Source organism: Miniopterus schreibersii, assembly GCF_964146895.1.
Source record: "Miniopterus schreibersii genome assembly, chromosome: 8".
Taxonomy (NCBI): Eukaryota; Metazoa; Chordata; class Mammalia; order Chiroptera; family Miniopteridae; genus Miniopterus; species Miniopterus schreibersii.
In genome coordinates, this window is record NC_138109.1 from 53,489,378 (window position 1) to 53,511,911 (window position 22,534).

The 22,534-nt window shown below is 36.6% G+C and overlaps 1 protein-coding gene across 1 annotated transcript in view; it reads right to left on the minus strand.

Moving 5' to 3' along the window:
- TTLL7 (tubulin tyrosine ligase like 7) overlaps positions 1-22,317 on the minus strand; it is a 118,152-nt gene extending 95,835 nt beyond the window's left edge. The window contains exon 1 of the mRNA XM_081145123.1: positions 22,090-22,317. The gene's annotated coding sequence lies outside the window, so the exon portion shown is untranslated. The remainder of the gene's footprint in view (positions 1-22,089) is intronic.
- Between the last annotated feature and the right edge of the window lie 217 nt (positions 22,318-22,534).

A 22,534-nucleotide genomic window follows, 5' to 3' on the forward strand; every position in this document is an offset into this window, starting at 1 on the left:
TTAGCCCGTCCAGGTGTGGCTCAGCGGTTGAGCATCTGAGCATCCACCTAGGATCCAGGAGATCGTGGTTCGATTCCTGGTCAGGGTTGAGGGCTCGATCCCCAGTCGGGGGCGTGCAGGAGGGAGCCGATCAATGACTCTCATCACTGATGTTTCTCTCTCTCTCTCTCCCTCCTCTCTGAAATCAATAAAGATATACTTAAAAAAAAAAAAATGTATTTGCCTAAAATGCCACAAGTCAAGTGAAGTAAGGAGATTTCCTTCTGCATTTCCTTCTTGAGGCAATTGGCTCCAAGGCAGCCGCTTTAAAAAGTCTTTTAATTTACATATTCTTCAATCCCAAATACCGAGCCTGGAATACAGGAGCTAAACTTCTGAGCTACCATATCAGAGGGTTACATTCTTCAGGAGGTTTTTGAACTTGACATAAGAAATTTTCCATTGTATTAATTTCTAGAACCAGGTAAATTTGTCACAGTTTTCTAATTCTTCCCAATTAAATTAAATTGCAGTAAAATTAAGCCACAGTCTGAGATTCATGCCAAGATTAGAAAGTCCATGTGGAAATAGGAAAATGTAGAGGTCTGGTCTGCATCATGCTCGCATGCCTCCCTCAGCTAAGCTAAGCTGAGTGTATGGCCCTAAGATCTTCAAGAGGGGGGGAAAAATCATAAGGCTATTTTGTTTCTAAATCATTAAACTAGGTGCAAAGTGAATTTACAAGGTCAACTTTTGAGGAAAAAATAAAATACTAATAGCCTTTATCTAACAGGCCCACTATTAAAAACCACTAATTTAACTTAACTATATTTTAACAAGTTTAACTCATTTTAAAATAAGAATCTTCCCCCAAAAGTCATTCCACACCTTTAAAAACACTGTATCTACCTGGCACCACAATCTTTGCAGTGAAACCAGTCCATTTATAGCAATACAGAAGAAAAGAACTATTTTTGTCTTTACTTCTGACGAATACTAATGGAATGTAGGACAGAGTCAGTGCCTGAAGTTAACAAGTACACAGTAATATGATACCCACAGACAGTACACTCTCAAATACAGTAATACAAAGTGGTTTTCTTCAATAGTTCCTCTTCTCTTGACCTCTAGCTTCCCTTCTCACACAGAATAAATATTACAAAAATGTATCACAATGTTTAAAAGTTTAGTAATCCTTTCACTATTTCATTACATTTTTAATAAAAGCAACAACAAAAAAGTTTTAATGCTCCACTGGGAAAAAATTATATATGTGTTTCTTGCCTTCAACATGTACGTTTTTATTTCAGAGAAGAGACTTAGCAGATCCAAAATCACCTAAAAGACAGCAGTTCATCCAAAACATATTGACATACTAATTGGATCAACTACAAATTATACTCACGAATGAAAGTTGACCCTAAATATCCAGAATAATGATAATGTAACCATATATCCACATGCATCTGAGTTTTACAAATTAAGGATTATGCTAAATCATCAAAGGTGATTTTCAGTTTTGCCTCATGGGATTGGATTTACTATATTTTAATCTTACCTAGTATTCCAAATTACCCATATATACAAGCCTGACTAGAAAAACATTTGCATTATTTAGAATAATTTTAATCAATGTACTGCAAAATTGTCATCTGTTTCTGTTCTGAACTGGTTTTGATGATAATGTCACATTGATGGAACTTACACCAAAAGATTATTTTTTAAAAGCGTCATTTATATCTTACCAGTCAACCTACTAAAGAAAAAGATTTGCTTTCATTAAGAACATAGAAAAGATGAATCTTACAACAGATGAATTGCAACTGTGTGCAATTTTAAATAGTCCCTACCTAACATTACCGTTTTCTGCTCTTATTTGATTTAATGAAATATTCAATTGAATGTCTTCTTTAAACAACTAGAATATAAGCTTCTATACAGTGTACATATATTCTGCATTCTCCACAGCACATAGCATCTTCAAAACATGGGTGGGCCTCATCCAATCAGTTGAAGTCCTTAAGAGAAAAGAGAATGAGGTTCCCCAAAAGAGAGGGAAATCAGCCTCAGACTCTTTGGCTGCAACATCAAGTCTTTCTTGGGTCTCCAGCTTGCCAACCTACCCTGCAGATTTTGGACTTGCCAGCCTCCACAACTGCATAACCAATTCATTCATATTCATTCATCCATATTTTCTCTCTCTCCCTCCTCCTCTCTCCATATATATATTATTGGTTCTGTTTCTCTAGAGAGCCTTGACTAATACATTCCTTATTCCACACAGTGTGAGCTACATTTCAGGAGACTAAAAACGTGATTTTAAGTATTCTTTAAGACAAGAAGGTTCTGGCGGAAAAGATATGCCAACCTAAATATAGCCAAGGCCTAAACTAAGGATGGCAGGTTAGCATAAAAAGAATGGATGAGGCCAATTGTATAAAGAATAGTCTATAGGATTTATCTCTAGGATAGAAGTGAGAAAATAGAAGTAAGTCAAATATAAACTATTCCATAATTACCACCATATTTCTTTGATTCTAAGCCATGCTCCTTTGTTTCATTTTTTAACATTTTAAAGCATCTAGAATTATGATGCATCTTATAACCACTGTCCCAGCCAGGTGGCAGTCCTGGCATAATTATCACTGCCTGTGCATATACATCAAAATTTGTAGAATCAGTACCAGAGACTAAGAGAAAAACCCAGAGACAATAAAAGAACACTCTTTCAAGAAATGTTGTATCATCAGCTCTTGACGACACAGAGATGATGCTGTATGGGAAAACATGGACAGTGAGAACGCTGAATGAAGACGAGACTGAACTACTTGTCTTTGAATGTGAAGTTTAAACCATGCCTTGATTGATCTATTTTACTTGTATTTTCCTTTTTGTATGTAGAAAGTAATATTTTAAATATTACCTTTAAAAGGCTCTTCCAACATACATAAAATAAAGTTGCAGTATCTGAAAAAAAGTAGTTTCATAGTTGAAGTTGCAGAGGGTTTTTCCTCAAGTAAATAAAACAATGGTGTGTCTTACAATGGATGTGATCTTAACTGTGATGAAAAATAGCAACAGATTGACCATCCAAATTTCTAGTGTACAGAACTAATGAAAATGTCAACCACCTTTTAAGCTTTTATTCTGTGCTGGCCATTCTCAAACTTAAATGTTCATCAGAATCTCCTGAAGGACTTGAATAAGATTGCTAGGTCCCATCCCTGAGCTTCCAGTTCAAGATAGCACAACTCATGGCAGGCCTCACTCTTGGGAAGGGCTGAGAATCCTCATGTATTCTTTGACCTAGGCGGGATTAGCTCAGGGGCGAAGGGTTGAGACTGTAGAGAAACAGGATCAGTGCCTGCAGTTGGGTGGGGACAGGGAAAACAATGACTGATGCATGAGTGATCCATTTCCAAATCCAATTTTGACACCAACAATCTGTGCAATAACTGCACAAGGCACTAATATTTCCAATTATTAACCTGAAAAGAAAAAAGTGGAACTAAGATGCCTTCTTGTTCTGCTGGCTCCCCTTGTAGGCACAGGACAGCATCTGAGCCTGCAGCTCCTCCAGCTCCTGCTAGATCTTCTTCAGCCTCCCCAAATCCTGGCACTGCTAGACTCCCTGGGGGTCAGGTACCATGTGCAGCCCCATGGTCAAGAACACCAGCTCTTTTTTGAGGTCACCAACACTGTCAAAACTGGAAGGGGCAAGAGTCAGATATAGGCTCTAGTTTGTTCTTGTGGGTTCTAGTTCATGTTTAATTGTCCTTTCTAATTGCCAGCCCGGCTGGCTCACACCCTGCCATAAGTGGTGAGACTGGCATCCTACTACTCGAGCAAAGACCAGTTTTGCATTGGCATTAACAATCTAAATCCTTTAGCCCTTCATAACACCATAAGGCCGTTTTAATAGGTTTGTTTTTTCATTTGACAAATGAAGAAGCTAAGATTTAAAAAGTTAGTTGACTTGCCTAAGGCCATGCTAGGTACCAGCTAAAGCTAGAACCCAGTTCCATTATCAAGATCATTGTTTTCTTAAAAATTACATCCCTCTACCTCCCTGCATCCAAGCCTCAAATTCGCCCCTACACTGCTGTCCATATTCCGATTCACCAAATCACTCTTACTATGACTGACCTCTAGAGTACACCCTCTACGAGCACTACGTTCTTTACAAAAATCAATGAAGTTGATGGGAAGACAGAGCACAGTGCCTTAAACCACACAGTTTTATGCTAGTGGTCAACAATGCCATGGCTTGTTTTTCATTAGCATCACTTTAACATCTCAAGCCCTTTAATAAAAGAAAATCTAAAATAGAAAAAAAAAATGTACAGTTTCCTTTCACTATATGGAAACATTTTTCAGAAGGATGCAGTTAATTTTTCTAAGGAAATTAAAGAAAGAAGGAAGAAATAAAGTAAAGGAGAAAAACAAAAGGAAGGTGGGAGGAAGCAGTTGAATGTTAAATTTTTCTTTCCAACAAAATCAAGCCAGTTTTCTCAGTCACACAGGAATATATAATTTCATTAGCCTCTACAAAATATGTTTAGTTATTAACCTAAGTGAATCACAGAGTCTCTGACAATGGTGTCCTGAAACCTATCTGTGTACCACCTTCTGGGTTTAATTTTCAATCACATGAGACTCTTACAAGGTCAAAGGAGACAATTTGAGAATGATGACAGGGGAATGAGACCACAGGGCAAATAACCCCACTGACATACACGTCAGTCTTCATAACACAATGGCTTCCGTACTTCTCACAAGCTCTGGGATCTAATCCCAGTGGATTTTTCCCAGCTTCGGTTTTGTCATATTGGAATGCTTTGGGAACAATCCTTCATTTAAAACCTACATTCAGAAAATGTTTCTCCATTCTCTACTAATACTTCCCCTCAAAACTGTTCTGTTTTAATTGAATGAATGTAATCTTGTGTGTACAAAGACTGAGGAGTAAAGGATTAAGCATTCCTTAAGTTTACAATTCTTCAATTTTCTTAGTGTCCTTAAGAGCAAAGCTTTTTAAACTAAATTATCTGTAAAACCTCCAAAAAACTAATTTCCCTTCCTAGAATCAGGCACTTCAAAGTTTAATACCTAACTTCAACTTTAAATATATGATGCCCCTTGACATATCAAGCATTTCATTTTTAGGTGCACTGACACCTAAATACAGGAATACAAACTTTTAGCCAGTCCCAACACTCAAAATTCATTAATTTCTTTTGCAAATATCTGACTATACCATAATAAACTTATTCATCATACGTTTTTGTAAGTCACTGGCAGGGGAGAGTGAGTAACATGTATTAAACGCTTACTAAGCACCAGCCCTATTCTAAGAGCCTTACCTTTATTAACTCATTTGAATTTAGAAGTATAGGTATCTTACAAATGTTTTAATAATTGAATAGGTTGAAAACATTCACAAAGAAAAATGTAAGATAAGCATGCATTTCATCTAAGCAAAATTGATGTAGCAATTTATAAATCCATTTCCTTGGCGCAAGAAAAATATTTGTTTTGAATGTGTACTGAATATAAGAAATACACATATCCATAAAAAAAATGTTTTCTCAGTAACCGTTATAGAAACTGTCAATGAAAACTAAGAAGCAAACTAAAGATTATAAGATGAGTAAATTCTTATCTAAATGCAAAGAAAATAGATTATATATTTGAAATAAATCCTTATTTAGATGTTTTTAAAGTAGTTATTATAGAAAACTCATGTTGAAAAATAATTAATAAGAAGCTTTCTAAGACCAAATATTAATAAATAAAATTTCTAAGACCAAAATCAACACAAACAACAATATCAAAAAAGCATACCAGCAGACAATAGTCCTACTTAATTCAATGGAAAAATATAAACCTTGTTAATAAAAACATAAAAATGGCCTTGTCGTCACAGTATTAAGCCTAACAGATTTTGGTATCAAGTGAATGATGATCTGCAGAAGCATTTGTAGGTCAATGCTCACTGTTTGTACTATCTGGAATATACATACCAGTCACAATCTACCACATAATATCAATACATTTTTGCTAAAATTAGAACTGCTATGTATTTTCGGTATTTATCAAATTGATCTGTTACACTTGCCATGTAAGCTATTGTGTAAGGTTTAAAATAGGACCTAAAATACTTTTTAAAGTTTTCAATCTATATCCTTGAGGCTGTTCAATGAAAGCCAAGTCCTCTAATTCACTGAAATAATGACATGGGTAACTGAACTCCTAATGATAAATGCAGCCATTTTCCTCTCTAGTAAAGAGCGCTCTCCCTTTTTATCTAAGCCATGTTATTGTATTATTTGATAGAATAATAATAAGCACAGCATTTTCTACATGACATAAAAAGTACTTAGAGCAGTGCCTAAAACAGTAAGCACCACAGGAGAGTTAGCTATACTTTGTTGTTGATATCATTAATCAAGGGAACCAGACATGTACCAAATACCTATCATGTTCCACACATTGTGCTATACAGGCTTCACAGTCAGGCATTTACACATTGACTGCACCAGAAGAAGAGCTTTAAAAAATATACATCCTTTGAAATACCTGGGAATAAATGTAACCAAAACATGAGAGACTTATACATAAAAAATATTAAACATTGATGAAAGAAATTAAAGAAGACACAAATAAATAGACAAACATCCCATGTTCATGGATTGGAAGACTTAATATTGTTAAACTGTCCATATTACCCAAAATGATTTATATATTCAAAGCAATTCCTATCAAAATCCCAAAGGCACTAGAAAAAACAATCCTAAAATTCATATTGAACTATAAAGGACTCCAAAAGGCCAAAACAATTTTGAGAAAGAAGAATAAAGCTGAAGGCATCACACTTCATGCTTTCATTTTATTACTGTTATTGTAATTAAAACATTATAACACTGGAACAAGGATAGACATATAAACCAATGGAACATAGAAAGCCCAGAAATAAACCCATGTAAATATGGTCAAGGGGAAAGGTTAATCTCTTCAACAAATGGGAAAACTGGATATTCACATTTTTGTGAAACAGTAAAATTGGACCCTTACCTTACACCAAAACTCAATTCAAAAACTCAATTCAAAATGGATTAAAGACTTAAACATAAGACCTGAAACTATAAAACTCCTAGAAGAAAACATAGGGGAAATACTTCATAACAGTGGTCTTAGCAATGATATCTTAGATATGACACCAAAAGCACAGATAACAAAAGCAAAGATAGACAAGTGAGACTACGACAAACTAAAAAGCTCCTGCATAGCAAATGAAATAATCAAAAAGGGGGAAAGACAACCTACAGAGTGGGAGAAAATATTTGCAAACCATATATCTAGCAAGAAGTTAATATTCAAATATACAAGCAACTCCTTCAATTCGATAGCAAAAAACAAATAAACCAATTTTAATATGGGCAAAAAAACTTGAATAGGCATTTCTCCAAAGTAGACAAATAAATGGCCAACAGGTATATATAAAGATACTCAAAATCACTATCAGAGAAACACAAATCAAAAACACAATGAAATATCACCCCGCACCTGTTAGAATGGCTAAAACCAAAAGATAACAAGTATTTGTGAGCATGAGAAAAACTGAAACCCTTGCACACTGTTGGGAATATAAAATGGTGCAGCCACTATGAAAAACAGTATGGAGGTTCCTCAAAAAATTTAAAATAAAACTACCATATGATCCAGCAATACCACTTCTGGGTATTTATCCAAAATAACTGAAATCAGGATTACAGAGAGATATTTACACTCCCATTCTCACTGCAGCATTATTTACAACCACGATATATAAACAACCAAAATGTTCACTGATGGATGACTAGATGAGGAAAATGTGCTGTGTGCATACAGTGGAATACTATTCAGCTTTAAAAAGGGAAAACCTGCCATAGGTAAGAATATGGATGAACCTGAAAGACATTATGATAAATGAAATAAGTCATAAATGTAAAATATTGCATGATACCCTTTTTATGAGGATTCTAAAATAGTCAAACAAGCAGAAACAGAGTGATTTGCCAGGGGCTGGAGTGATGGGGATATGGAGAGTTGCTATTCAAGTAGTATAAAGTTTCAAAAATTAAAAAAATATACTGATGCCCTGGCTGATGTGGCTTAGTTGGCTGGGCATCGATCTGTGCGGCAAAAGGTTGCCAGTCGCATTGCCGGTCAGGGCACATGCACAGGTTACAGGCTTGATCAATGTTTCGCTCTCACATCGATGTTTCTCTCTCTCTCCCTCTCCCTTGCTCTCTCTAAAAATCAATAAAAATATTTTTGAAGAAAAATACTGATGCCTGGGTCCCAGCCCCAAACATCCAATTAAATTGGTGTGGGATGCAGCCTGAGCATAGAAATTTGTTAAAGCTCCCATGTGATTTAAATGTACAGCCAAGTTTGAGAGCCATGTTAAAATAGATGTGTTATTTCATTTAGTCCTGATAGATTGTTTTATTAATTCTATTTTACAGATGCAAAAACTGAGATTCAGGGAGATTGATAACTTGTTCAAGACTTGGACAAGTATTCTCACGACCTTTGTACTATACCATGTGGCCTTCTGAACTGCAAATACACTAAAGCCATCTGTATGTTTCTTACAATCTTGAAAGAGCCATATAGTTCTTTGCAGATATGCTCATTGGGTACTAAAGGGGCCTCCTTATTAATTCTGAGCTCTAGTATAGGCATGTTTGTTTGTTTGTTTGTTTGTTTTGTTTTTAAATACAGACTATGACCCACAGAAGGCAATGAAAACAATTTAGTGTGACTGAATAAACATTTTTAATAGAATAGACTAGATGAAAATATAACAGTGCCCGACTGCATTGCATATAGTATAAAAAGTATTAATATGTACTGAGTTTTGAAACTTTTACTCATGGGGGGGGGACGTGTATATATACTATGGCAAGAAGTAAATTGTATTTATTACCATGAGTTACAGCCAATTATGTTTGAAAGATATTCTAACTAGAGGTAAAATCATGAAATTAAAAAGAAAATCCTAAAAATGTTATTCATTTTCTAATTTGCATATACTTATTTGTGTTTTTGTCTACTCCTGGGATGTTTTTCTTCTCTACCCACCATTCAAGCACAGCTTAGTTGTCCCCTCTTTCCTTCTGTCTCCAGAATTAACTGTCCTTCAGTACATCACCACTGTTACATCTACCACACTGTATCACATTTTTAAAGCACTTGCTTTAAAGCTCTTCATTGGAAAGGGGAGTGCCTCTCTGAGCAATATGAACAAAACAGAGCCTGATACATAGTGGAGCTTAATTTTTTTAATAGGTACAGCAGCTCTCCATTATTGTACTCATGAAATTTTGGTGAAACGAATTATAAATTAAGAATAAATCACATCTCCCATTTTTCTGAGTAATCACAAATTATCACTAGAATTACTTTGATATCTGGCTTATCCACACTTAGTCTAGATGATACTCTGCTCTGCCAAAGATTACATCAAAGAAGAAGAAGACAAACTTTAAAAGTAGCTCTACTGGATTAGCCTATACTGTTTATACCAGCCTATTCTCTCATCTATTTTAATATTAAACTGATTTTTCCAATTCCTGTTTCCACTCTTGCTTTTAATTAAACATATTTATTGAACACTTACCAAATAAAATACACTAAGTTGTGGTTTGTTTCCATTTTATGTGTGGTAATGGGGAAAAAACATTTCTATTAAAACGTCAAACAAAAAGAAAAAAACAAGCATTTATTCTCTCTTGATCTTAATTTCTTAACACCATCCAACTCTTTTATCATCTATATTCATCTAAAAGGCATTTTATGTCTTTTCAATATCTTAACTTTATTGAAATACTGGGACAATTTGATTATTAAAGAAAAGCCTTTTAAAAATATATATTGTATATACATGCATACATGTATAGAAACAAATATATGGTTTTAATATTTTATATCCCTAATCAGACAAAAGTCCAATATTATCACAGTGATCTAATTAAAACATTTAACACAAATCATTCACTGTATATAGTAGGTGCCAGTTAGTATGGAAACTATATAACTTTAAAATAGAACTAAAATTATTTAGCATCAGAAGAAAGCAATTTTAAATTGTAATCAGATCGAAATGAGAATTAAAATTGGAAGCACTGCAGAGATCATGCTCCATAAAAATCTATTTTGAGAATCCAAGTCTTTGCCAGTCTTTCTGCAAAGTTAATCTTCAATATTCCTAGTTACAAACTTATACAGTCTTAAATGTGAAAAAGAAAATCACATACCATTTTTTTGTTTCAAGTTTTTGGCTCAAATCAAATGACTTTATGGTCTTCTAATTTGTGCAACTTCACTTAACACTACGGGCCCAACTATTAGTCAACAGCCAAGCGTGGCTGGAGCCGACTGGCAGACAGCACCGCTGATTCATCTCAGGAAAAAACAGGCTGCCGCATCTACAGTTCTGATGATGTCCAAAGAGGGTAAAGAATTGGGCATAAGCCAAGTATTCTCTCTTCAAGCACAGACAGAAGGGCTGGAAGTAGGCAAAACTCAGTTTCCTACATTTGAATTTCAATTTAAATGTGATTCTTTCAGGCCAGAAAAGGAGCTAGCGGGGGAGAGTACAATTAATTTCCAAAGCCTTACTTACTGTGGTCCAAAGACTGGACAATTTTGGTATGTTTACAGCAATGGTTTTCCTTATTAATTTAATTCCATTAACAAGATTTATATGACTATTTCACCTACACTATGCTAAATATTTGGTTTATACTTTGAATATAACTCCCTCCAGGAAGCCTATAACCAAACAATGAATTACTTTTTTTCCTTGATTTTACATAACATCTCTCTTACCTACCAAATACACAACTAAATTTCATAGAGTTAAAATAATAACCCATCACCTATTACGGAATCTGAGGCAGCTGTTTAAGTGGACCATCGGGATAAAAATGATGCAGACACCAGTCAGAAGGGAGATCAAGTTACAAATGTGCCCAGGGGACTGTAGGAACCAGAGAAGCTTTTTTCTCGTCTTCCCAGTCCTTGAGCTAGCTGGCTCCTCACAAACAAGAGCGCACAAATTAGAGGACACGGCCTAACAAAAGGACCTTAAACCAGAATGCTAATCAAAATTTAACTCACACAGAGAAATTATAATCATAGAAAGAAAAGAAAGGGGGGGGGGAGGGAGAGGGGGGGGAGGGAGGGAGAGGGGGGGAGGGAGGGAGGGAGGGAGGGAGGGAGGGAGGGAGGGAGGGAGGGAGGGAGGGAGGGAGGGAGGGATACAGAAGAACTTACATATTATAGAGAAGGAATACTCTTTGCCAGAACTCAAACATTCATCTAGTTTTCCTATTAGAAACTACTAATCTCAACTATGAAAGCAAGACTAATAAATTGGTAGCAAAAATCTAATATTTAAATATTTAAATATCTTTATAATTGATTTTTATAGTTCATTATATAACTCATTTTTAAAGAGTCAGTTTAAGTCAAAATTATACCAAAAGGCATTCTAATAAAGCAGGAGGTGTTTTGGTATCTGGAGAAGGAGATGTAAACATGAATTATAGTTTATTATATTATCAAAACATATAATACTATATACTAGTAATTATTAACTAATAATTATATAATTAATATATATTATTTTATATATTGTAAATAAATGAGCATTTATTTAAACCTGGAAACTCCAACCTGGCAGTGATGAAAACAGAAATTTCTGATATGAAAGATATTTAGCTATGTTATTATCAAATTAGTTGTATATAATTTCAAGACAGTAATGGGAGCTAGAATATAAACTTATTCAACACACATGCAATTGACTCCAAACCTAAGACCATGACCATTGCACTGAATTATCCAGTTTGAACAGGAAATATCTGGGCCCTTCTTTTTCCTGTGAGCACTCAAAAAGAAAGGTGACCATACTTTATTTTCAGAAAATAAAATCTCAAATGTATTGCCTCTCAAAGGCTTAGGTAAGAAAAATATATGTATGAAGGAATTAAAAAAATATGTAGAACTTCCCTTCTCTAAGGCACTGTACAATCCATTCCTGGATTAAGCCAGGTCATCAGAGACTTTTATACTTGGGTTACACCACATTGCTCGTCACAGCCACCCTAACAGAACTGCTTTAAGAAGAAGAATTGATATTTATTAAGAACATACTGTGATCTTTACCTGCATCTCAATGCTCTCAAGGCAAATATTATGCTTATGTCAGAAAAGAAAATAATCAGATCTTGAAAGGTTATTTCCCCCAAAGACACAGAGCCACACCACAGGCCTCTGTTGAAGGACATTATAAAAAATAGCCCAACAAATCCTGTTGAATTTCACAGTAACAATGTTGAGGGCATTTTGCTTTATACTATAAGGAATCCACTTTAAAAGAAACTATATAGCAGAAATTTCACTCTGAATTCTATACAGACACAACTTTGTTCCTCTTAGGCAATTGGTTTGTTTTTCTCATTAATGAGCTTTTCCATTAATCATTAAACTTTTTGTGTTTCCCCCTTGCCTAGAAGATAGAAAACTCAGTATTAGATATGGGACTAGCTCTAATAAACATACACAATTTCAGAATGCGGATTTCGTAAGCTAATGTCGATGTCTTCCTTAGCTCACTTCATCTTATTTTGTCCCTCACTGATATTCTTAGACTCTTTTTCATCTCATCTTGCATGTTCATACTACTGCAAACTACTTACCTGCAAGATCATTTACCAAAATCTTCTAAAAACTCACCAAGTTGTATATTTTATTATATATAAAAATATGCCTTAATAAAGTACTGCGGAAAAGTACAAAAGAAAAGCCATTTACAATAATCAAAATAAAAGGACAGTAATTCAAATATTTCTTGTACTATCTGAGAGTCAAACCTTAATAAAACATTCTAAATTAATTCATCCTTGCATAAGTCATCACTGAGTTCATATTGTTATTATATTATAATTTATAGCAAAATATAGTTATATGTCCATATATGGTATTTGTTAAAGTTAGGATGGGAATAATTTGAGGGGTTTCATTTGGTGAAGATTGCATTGTGAAACTCTATTGGTCTATTTACCATATTTATTCTAGGACAGAAAGTACATATCAGTGAGTCATTGTGGAGGAAAAGCTTCTTTTGTGAAAAGAATTAGTGGAGAAAGGAAACAAGCACATGGAACAACTTGGTTAAACCAATGTCAAGCATAAGATGCACACACTCTTGCCTCTGTCTTCAATTTTCTCCTTGCCTTGGTTGTCTCAGTAGTGATTCTCAAACTTTTTGGTGTTGGAACTCCTTACAATCTTTAAATTTTGTTGAGTTTTTTTTTGTGGGGGAGGGGTTATACCTATCAATATTTACCCTATTAGAAATTAAAACTGATAAATGTTTAAGGTCTTTATTGATTCATTTTAAAATAACAATAATAAAAACATTACATGTTATCAAAAACAACTTTATTAAAATTAGCTATAATTTTTAAAAAAGGAGTGAGGGGCATTGTTTTATACTTTATCAAATTTCTTTAATATCTTGCTTCTGCATTTATTCTGGTAAATTATTTTGGTTGAAGTATATAAAAAATTTGGCCTTACAGAGATATGTAGATGCCTTCTCAGGTAATTATAGATATTTGAATTTGATACAATACCAAAACTCAACAAGTGGTAGTTTCTTAGAACCATATGAAGCCAGTAGTATTCTAACCAAAACTAAATTTAAAAAACACAACAAAAACGATACTAAAAATCAATATCTCTCATGAACATAAATGCAAAAATCTTTAACAAATTTTTAGCAAATTGAATGTAACAAAGTTTGTGTATGTATGTATATATCTGTGTATACATATGTATATATATGTGTGTATATATATGATCAGATGGGATTTATTCCATGTGTGCAAGGCTGATTCACTATTCAAAAATTAGTCAATGCACAACAAGCTAATAAAAAACCATATGTCCATATTAACCGATGCATAAAAAGCATTTGATGTAATTTACCATCCATTCAGGATAAAAAGTCTCCGTACTGTAGGAAGAGAGGGGGAACCTCCTCAATCTAACAGAACATCTACAAAAAACCTACAGTTAGCATTATACTTAACAGTAAAACAGAATAATTTTCTTCTAAGACTGGAAACAAGGAAAGGATGTCTACTCTCACCATTATTATTTGGCACAGTACTAGAAGCTCTAGCTGTTGCAATAAGGCAAAAAAAATTAAAGGCATACTCATTGAAAGGAAAGAAAGAAAACTATCTCAGTTTTCAGATGACATTTTGTCTATATATTTAAGAAAAAGAAAAGCTAAAAGGATCTATAGTCCCAAAATGTGAGTTCAGTAAGGTTTCAAGATACAACATCAACACACAAAAACTAATTGCATTTCCATATACTGACAACAAAGAAATGGAAACAGAAATTTAAAATGCAATATCATTTACAGTTGTTCCAAAGAAAATGAAATTCAAGATATGTATAATGAAAATTATAAAATGATCATAAAAGAAATCAAGGAAAACCTAAATACCTGAAGAAATATACTAACTTCTAATATCAAAATTAGTTTCTAAAAGGGGCCGCTATGATTCTTCATGTGAATTTTCCTACTGTGATTCATGTGAATTTTGCCTGTTTTCTTCTTTCTAAAAGGGGCAGCTGTGATTCTTCATGTGAATTTTCCTACTGTGATTCTTCATGTGAATTTTGCCTGTTTTCTTCTTTCTAAAAGGGGCAGCTGTGATTCTTCATGTGAATTTTCCTACTGTGATTTTTCATGTGAATTTTGCCTGTTTTCATCTCTCCAGGTTGACTTTCACACTGTTAAAATGGAGGAAAGAAATAATATCTGCCAATCTTTAGTATTCTAGATTAAGAGATGCTAAGTAACTAAATATTATAATCTTGAATGTCATCAAACCTAAAGCTAAATGAAAATGCTCCATCTGGTTTCATGTACAGTGAGCTGACTATAGAGTATCTAGCACATATTTGTTGGGTAACTGTAGGCTGACTGATTCTAAATATAAACTGAGATGTGTGCTAAAATTATTGTCCTGATTTTTTAGCAATCATTATGAATGTCATACATTGTTGCAGGTTTCATTTATTAAGGACCTTGAAGAAATAGATTTTAAATAATAGTGATGATATAATTACACATAAAAATTTTCCCATAAAATGCAATGGTTCAAGTTAAATCCACAGTTGCTAACTTTTCCTACCAATACACATGCATCACCATTCATATCACAAAGACAGTCAAACCTAGTATTAGGACAACGCCAAGTAAAGCAGATTTTAAACAAATAAATTTTAAGTGGAGTCACTTCTCTTGCAAAAGATAGTACTACCCTAAATGATACATATGCCTAAGCAGCCCTAAAAAATCTAATCAAACAGAGCCTTGAAATAGTCTTGAAGCTGCTGCCTGAATTACTGCTGATCCATCTTCTAAATCTACAAATGTTCAATTTACTTAGAAAAGTAAACTTTACTGCAAATACACTAATGGAGGAGAGAGGGGAATTTTTATAAGAACAAGTTATTGTCATCTTGTTGATTAGATGTGGCATGAGTTCAGACTTCCAAAATAGAGAGAGAAATGTTCAAAATAATCCTTTGTCAAATACAGTGTTCCATTTAACACAGCTAAGCAGAGGAACAAAAATAAGACAGAAGTTTGAAAGCTTGGGTGCCACAACCCAAGAATGTGGATAATTCAGCAAACCCAGTTAACCATCATCAATTTCCAAAGGAAGGGGTTTTCAGAGACCTTTAGGGAAGCCCCAGAAGAGACCCAGTGACCACTTAACCACCTAACTTTAAACTTTCAAAGGAGTCAAAGAAACATAGGCCAACCACTTGCTTGCAAGTAAAAAGTGAAAGAAAAAAGAGGAAAAAAAATGTACTTATTACTCACATTCCCAGAGCCTAAACAATCCCAACACCTTGGCTTTGTCAACTGCTATATGTAATATGCGAGTATGTTAGCAAATAAATGTCAAATAGGAACTAGGAAATAAGGGGTAGTGGAGAATAAATAGGCAAGTCTATCTAAATTTAAGGTTTTTTTAACTTAACCATGGGAAAACTGTTGTCTAAGTCCAGTTCAACTCTGACAGATGATGACTGAGAGGAACAGAAATAGATTTACCAACTTCTACAAGTTTAAGCAAACTGTTTTAAATAATAAGTCCCAACTAAGTACAGGACAAATTCTGCCCCAAAATACTCTGCCTACCTCAATGTCCTGCTTCCACCAGAAATCACCTGCCAGGTCCTGAAAAGGGGAGCTCTCTTTTTGGTTTGTAATGTGATGCTTCAGTTTTCATTATTTCATTTCAGATTTCCCAGGACAGATAGAATATAATAAGAACCTGCCTCTCTGCTCCTTACTTGTGCTCTCAAGACACATTCTTATCTGCTGACTCCCCTTCCACTGGTCCTCACGTTTAAGGGTTCCCTGCCTCAATGGCTTCCCAAGGAGAGTGGGAGGAAGCTCAGGTGGATTGCTGTTCTTAAAGGCCATCTCCGGCAATGTTCATGGGGAAGGTGGCTGGGGGGGGGGGCCTTCACTGTCCAGCACACTCCTGTATCTTGTAACCAAAGCTTCTGCTGATAACTGGGAAGACTGGAACTCCTGCCCTCAGCTATGTGCATTCTCCACATCAGAGTGCAAGAGTGAACTCATAAGCTTTGCAATGGCAAGATTCTAAAGCTGGAGAGTTGGAAATCTGATATAGAAGGGTGAAAGAAGCTGAAGTTTTAAATAGATATTGGGGGAGGGGGCATTAAAATCCACAAATACAATATTAAGACCAGAAAGCAGTCTATCACATATGTCCCTTTAAAATCCTTGTAATTAGCTAGTTATTAATAATAGGAAAAGAGCAAAAGGAAGGCCAGACATTACAGCATTGAGATCTGGGCAGCTTCACCAGGAAGCTGAAATTTCACACTCCCCAGGGAACCATTGGCCCATTCCCTCCTTGCAGGTCACTGGGGAAGGTGTCTAACAAAGGGGAGATGAACTCATGCACAGTGAGTCAGAATGACTAGGGTAGATGTTTGTCAGTCAAACCTGGAAACAGAAATCATTGGCTAGAAGAGGTAGGGCCATTGCAAGCCAGTGAAAATTTTGGTATACATAATCCCCTAAACAAAGGAGCTCGCTCTCTTGGCTCTCTTGAATTTGCCCATGTTTCCTCCATAGCCATGTGGCTTTGGGGACCCCACATGTAACGGACTGATGGACTGCAACTGGGAACATAAACTAAGCTAGCCTGATGCTAGAGTGGACACAGCCCCAATATGGAGCAAAAATTCTGGACACTGGCTCTGATTCTAGCCCTATTGAAGCCACAGCTATACTTCTTCCTTAGTCCAACAAAGGGAAATGAAGCCAAGGAAACTCGGATTTGAGTTTACAGAAATAAAGCTTTCTACAATACCTCATCCTCCCATGCAAGTCTCCGAAAATTCCTTTTCTTAAGATACCACAAAGAGCCCATTCCCACTAGCAACATGTGGTACGTGGAGATGATAACACCTTCTCTGGCTATAAACTCTTGGTCACTCTCACCAAACCTGTTCTCCAACTTTATTTACATCTTTTTCCCTCAGTGTCCCCAAATGACTGCCTTTTTCCCAGTCCCCAGGATTTAACCAGTCTTTCTAGTCCAAAGAGGTGGCCTGAAAGAGTGTAATCTGAGGAGCCATGGACAAGATTAAGTGTTATTATGAATATGTAAATATCCTATACTTAATATGCAAATGTTCCAAAGAGAAAATACAGAATCCAGTAGAGTTTCAAAGCTTGCATAAACATCACAAGAAAAAAAATTTTTTTTAACTATGTATGTGTAGTGAGAAATATTAACTAGATTTTTGTGGTGATCATTTCACAATATCTACAAATATAAAATAAATATGTAGTATACCAGAATCAGACTGCAAATCATAACAGACTAGATACATCAGAATTTAACTTTTAATTAAACTATTAAATGAGCACTTTTTAAGAGCCAGAGCTACACTGGAATGTAGTCATGTCCAAGGTCCTGTAGGCCTGCTTATACAGCAAGTTTTAGAAGGCATACTCTACTTAAGATAAGAATGTAGCCTGTTAAGCATGAAGTATCTGTTTTCTTTCTGCTCCTAAAATAATGTCACTAACTCATAATCCAAAGATGTCTTACAGACCTCTTTGTTAGAAACCACTTAGCCACAGTCAGGTAGACGTGGACAAGATGCCACCAGGAGCTGAAGAAATCAAACTGCTGAAACTTGCATAAAAACTGACATCAGCACAGCCCACGACCCTGGACCCATTACCCAGGATCACTCATGAAGTTTGCTCTGTAAAACCTCGTCTGTAAACCGTAGAGGAGTTCCGGGTTTTGAGCATCAGCTTCCTGTTCTCCTGGGTGGCAACATTCATAATAAAATAACCAATCTTTCTCCACTGCAAAGCCTTGTGGCAGTTCTCATTGACTCACTGAAAACACGGGTGGCTACAGACATTCTTTTGACTTGCTCGGTTTCACACCTTGAACTAATATAATGTTTTATGTCCATTATATCTCATTTTTTAAAAAGTCAAACTAAGAAGTCATACATTTTGACCCAGAAATTTTATTTCTGAGATTCTATCTTAAGGAACGGATTTCTAAAATACAGAAAAGGGCTTATGAACAAAGATATTCATCACACTGTTGTTTATTTCTATCAACAATATAGTGCCTGTGAGGAAAGATTAGAAAATTATGATACATCAACCTAATGGAAATAATATAGGCATTTTAAATGTTCACTGTCCAACTGTAATTAAGTGAAAATTAATGTTATAAAATTTAAAGTAAAAAATATATAAAAAGTAATATACATAGCATGATTAAAACTATGCATGGAAAAAAGAGTGGAAGAAAACACATCAAAATATTAATAGTGGTTGTCTTTAATTAGTAAGATTATGGTGATTTTTTTCCCTCTGTATATTCTTATAATTTCCAAATTGCTCATAATTCTATAATAGAGAGGGAAAGCTTTTAAAAAGGCAAACTTCCTTAGAAAACTTGTACTTGCATAAAAGCTTTTTCTTGGTTTAGTTGAAATTAATCCTTTTAATATCTGTAGCAAGGAAATATACCATTTTCTGGAAGGGCACTTAGAACAAGGAATATGGAGAATGTGAGCAAGACCAGCCAAAGAGAAACTGAGCCTGCCCAGAAACATACACCATGCCCTGGCTGGTGTGGCTCAGTTGGTTGGGAGTCGCCTGTGCACCAAAAGGTTGCTGGTTCGATTCAGGCCTGGGCACATGCCCGGGTTTTGGGCTCCATCCCTGGTAGGGGGCATGCAGGAAGCAGCCAATCCATGTTATGCTCTCACACTGATGTTTCTCTTTCTCTCTCTCTATAAATCAATAAAAATACTTTTAAAAAAGAAAAGAAATATACACTAGTTCCCTATGATTACCAGATAAGAAGCAGATTTCAGTGTCTGATATTCAAGGTTCTTCATAACTTGTCATGGTGTGTCCAAACAGTATATGTGCACTTCTCAGCTGAACCTCTCTTCTGGCTTTCTCTTTGGCTATCAAAATCCTTCCCATCTCTCAGTTACTGAATTCACTTCCACCCATGAAGATTTTCCTGAAGCTCTGATCACCCTCTACTATTTCTCCTTCTCCTGAAGGTATTGGCACAGCACTCAAGTTTGCTAATCACCTTTTTCTGGTATTAAGTCAATTCTAATCATTTTGTTAATTACTCATATATAACTAAATATCTTCCCAGCTAGACTTTAAGTTTCTTGAAGTCAAAAATTCAAATGGTCTGCAGAAGGTAGTCATTTGACAAATAAATACATAGGGGGGGGGGCAGTTCTAAAGCCAAGTCTGTATTAAATTCACACTCTCAGTAATGATATCTAAATAAAATGTGTTGCTTCAGTTTTAAAATATCCTGCTGACCTTCCACCACTAGAACATGCACTTTCCTTTAAAAAAAAAAAAATAGCAGCGGCATTGTATTTTTGCTTATTCATTCACACCATTCTGCTGTCCCTCTTCGGATTAACCAGATTGGACTACAAGATGTTTCACACCAAGGTTCAGGACAGTCTACAGAGCCATATAACGAACTAAAAGAAATGGCCTCCTAGAAATCAAAGTTAAGACTCATCACAACACCCTACTTCTCTTACAGTCTGGTCAGAACAACAAATGTAAATTCGCGCCTCCATTTTATGGCCTTCTTTAGGCAGTGGGCTTTTGTCTATCAATGTCCCCATTAATTTTAAAAAGAACTCTCCAATGCAAATGGTTCAATACTTTAGAAACAATGAGCTAAGATGACTATGTTCCTGTCTGCCATTAAACACCATTCCAGCACTTAAGAGATTATGAGCATTTGTACTATAGCAACCTGCCTCCTGAGACAATAACAAGAGTTGCATATCTTGAGAGAGAATACATAAATCATAAATGAAAGCAAGTCAAATGACCAAGCAAGGGACAAAGAAAAACCTAGCCACTATTATTTCTGAAGAAGGAGCACACAAGGTCCATATAATTAATTGCTGACTCTGAAGGGCAGGGCCAAAACAAATCAATTCCCACTATACAGAACTACATTTTGCTACAACATATATTTTTTGTCCAGATCCCACCACTGTGTGATCTTGAACCTTCTCTGTATTTCAGTCCCTTAGTCTGTAAAATGGAATTATCGCCTGCTATGCCAAGTCACAGAACTGTAATGAATCAAATAACATTAGTCTGGGTTTATCTGTCACCTTGTAACGGGTAACATGTAGCAGAAAAACAGTTCTGTCACACACCCCACGAGCTAGATAACTGTTCTTACTGCAAATGTTTTCTTAAAGTTTAAAAAAGAAAACAATACCCTGATTGATTTCACCAACACTTGAGCAGCCCCCATATATCACTGTCAAAAATGTGTTGACCATCTCCTGGTATGACCTAGCTCTCCTATGCAGTGTCGTCCAGATGCTACCTTCTGACATATGCTCTCAAAGAAAATAGTGTTTTTCCCCCATAGTTCAAAGCATACTCTTTCACACTAAAGAACAGTAATTCCACATACAGTAAGTTTACAGGTTGCTGTTGCTGTAGTTTGAGATTACTCCTATGAAAATCAATTGTTTAATAGACCATACAGCATACGTACACGTGGATAAACAACTTCTTCATACAGTGAAAGATGCGTGGGCTTTAGGGTCATAAAGATTTGTATTCAAATTCCTGTTCTGTGACCTTGAGCACATAATTTAACTTTCCTGCCCCTCACTTTCTACATTTGGTTCTGGAACGTTGTGATGATTTAATGAAATGTTATATATATATATATATATATATATATATACACACACACACACACACACACACACATATATATAATATATATATATATATATATATATTATATATATATGCTTTGAAAATATTTTCTACCTTAAGTCTTTTCCTCCTATGCCAGGACCAATCAAACCCATCCTGAACACAAGAAAACTTTGATAACAGCATCTTTCTCACACGTTGGCGGGGGAATGCCATGTGATGTAAAATTAAGTGGATGATGGCATCTCTTAGGCATCTAATGGGGCAAGAAGTAGAGAAACACGTATCCACAATAGCCCTAGACTTCACTGGCAGGTGTGAAAAAGACACAAATCTGACACACTTTGAAGACTGCCCGCAAACGCACCAGCAGGCTGCGGGGAGAGGATGGATTTCACACGAGCCCGCAGGGAGCCTCCTGGCTCACCCCACCTGACCCCGCCGGCCCGGGCTTTCAATTAGAGCCTAGAAACCGGGGTGAGCGCACAACTGACCTCGTCCCCGCCGTCCCCATTATGCCCAAACCTCTGGGGCACGAATGGTGCTGAATCATTTGCACTAACAGCCGCAGCTCCCGGTCCTGCTGCGCCCGCGAAGGGCAGTGTCCCCAGATCAATGACCGAGACCTCGCGGTCGTGGGGACATGAAAGGTGGGGGGGGGGAAGGGGCCAGGGCGGGCCACCCGGGCAGCAGGTACTCACCAGGGCGAGGCGAGCCCAGCCCGGGTCCTCGCCTCCCCGCGGCAGGCGGTCGCTCGGGGCTCCCGGTTCCCGCGGGCGGCCGCCCCGGCCGCAGGCTGAGCGGGTGGTCGGTGCGCTCCTCCGCCCGCCCACCGCCCGCGGCAGCCACGGCTGGGGGATCGGGCGCTCGACCCGGAGCAGCTGGAGCAGCTGGCGCCGCCGAAGGGGGTGGCGGCCGCCCGCGGGCCAGACCATTCTCGGGCTGCGGCCGGGGGTGCGCGACGTGCGGAGCGGAGCGGGCGCCCAGAGCGCATCGGGGCGGCGACGGTTGGGAGCAACCAAGGAGTCGGGAAGCTGAAGCACCCCCTGTCCCGGGAGAGCTGGGGAGCAGGGGCACCCACGGAGGAGCCGCTGCTTTTCCTGGCTGCTTACAGAGGACAGTCCTCGGCCTTTTCCGGCACCACCA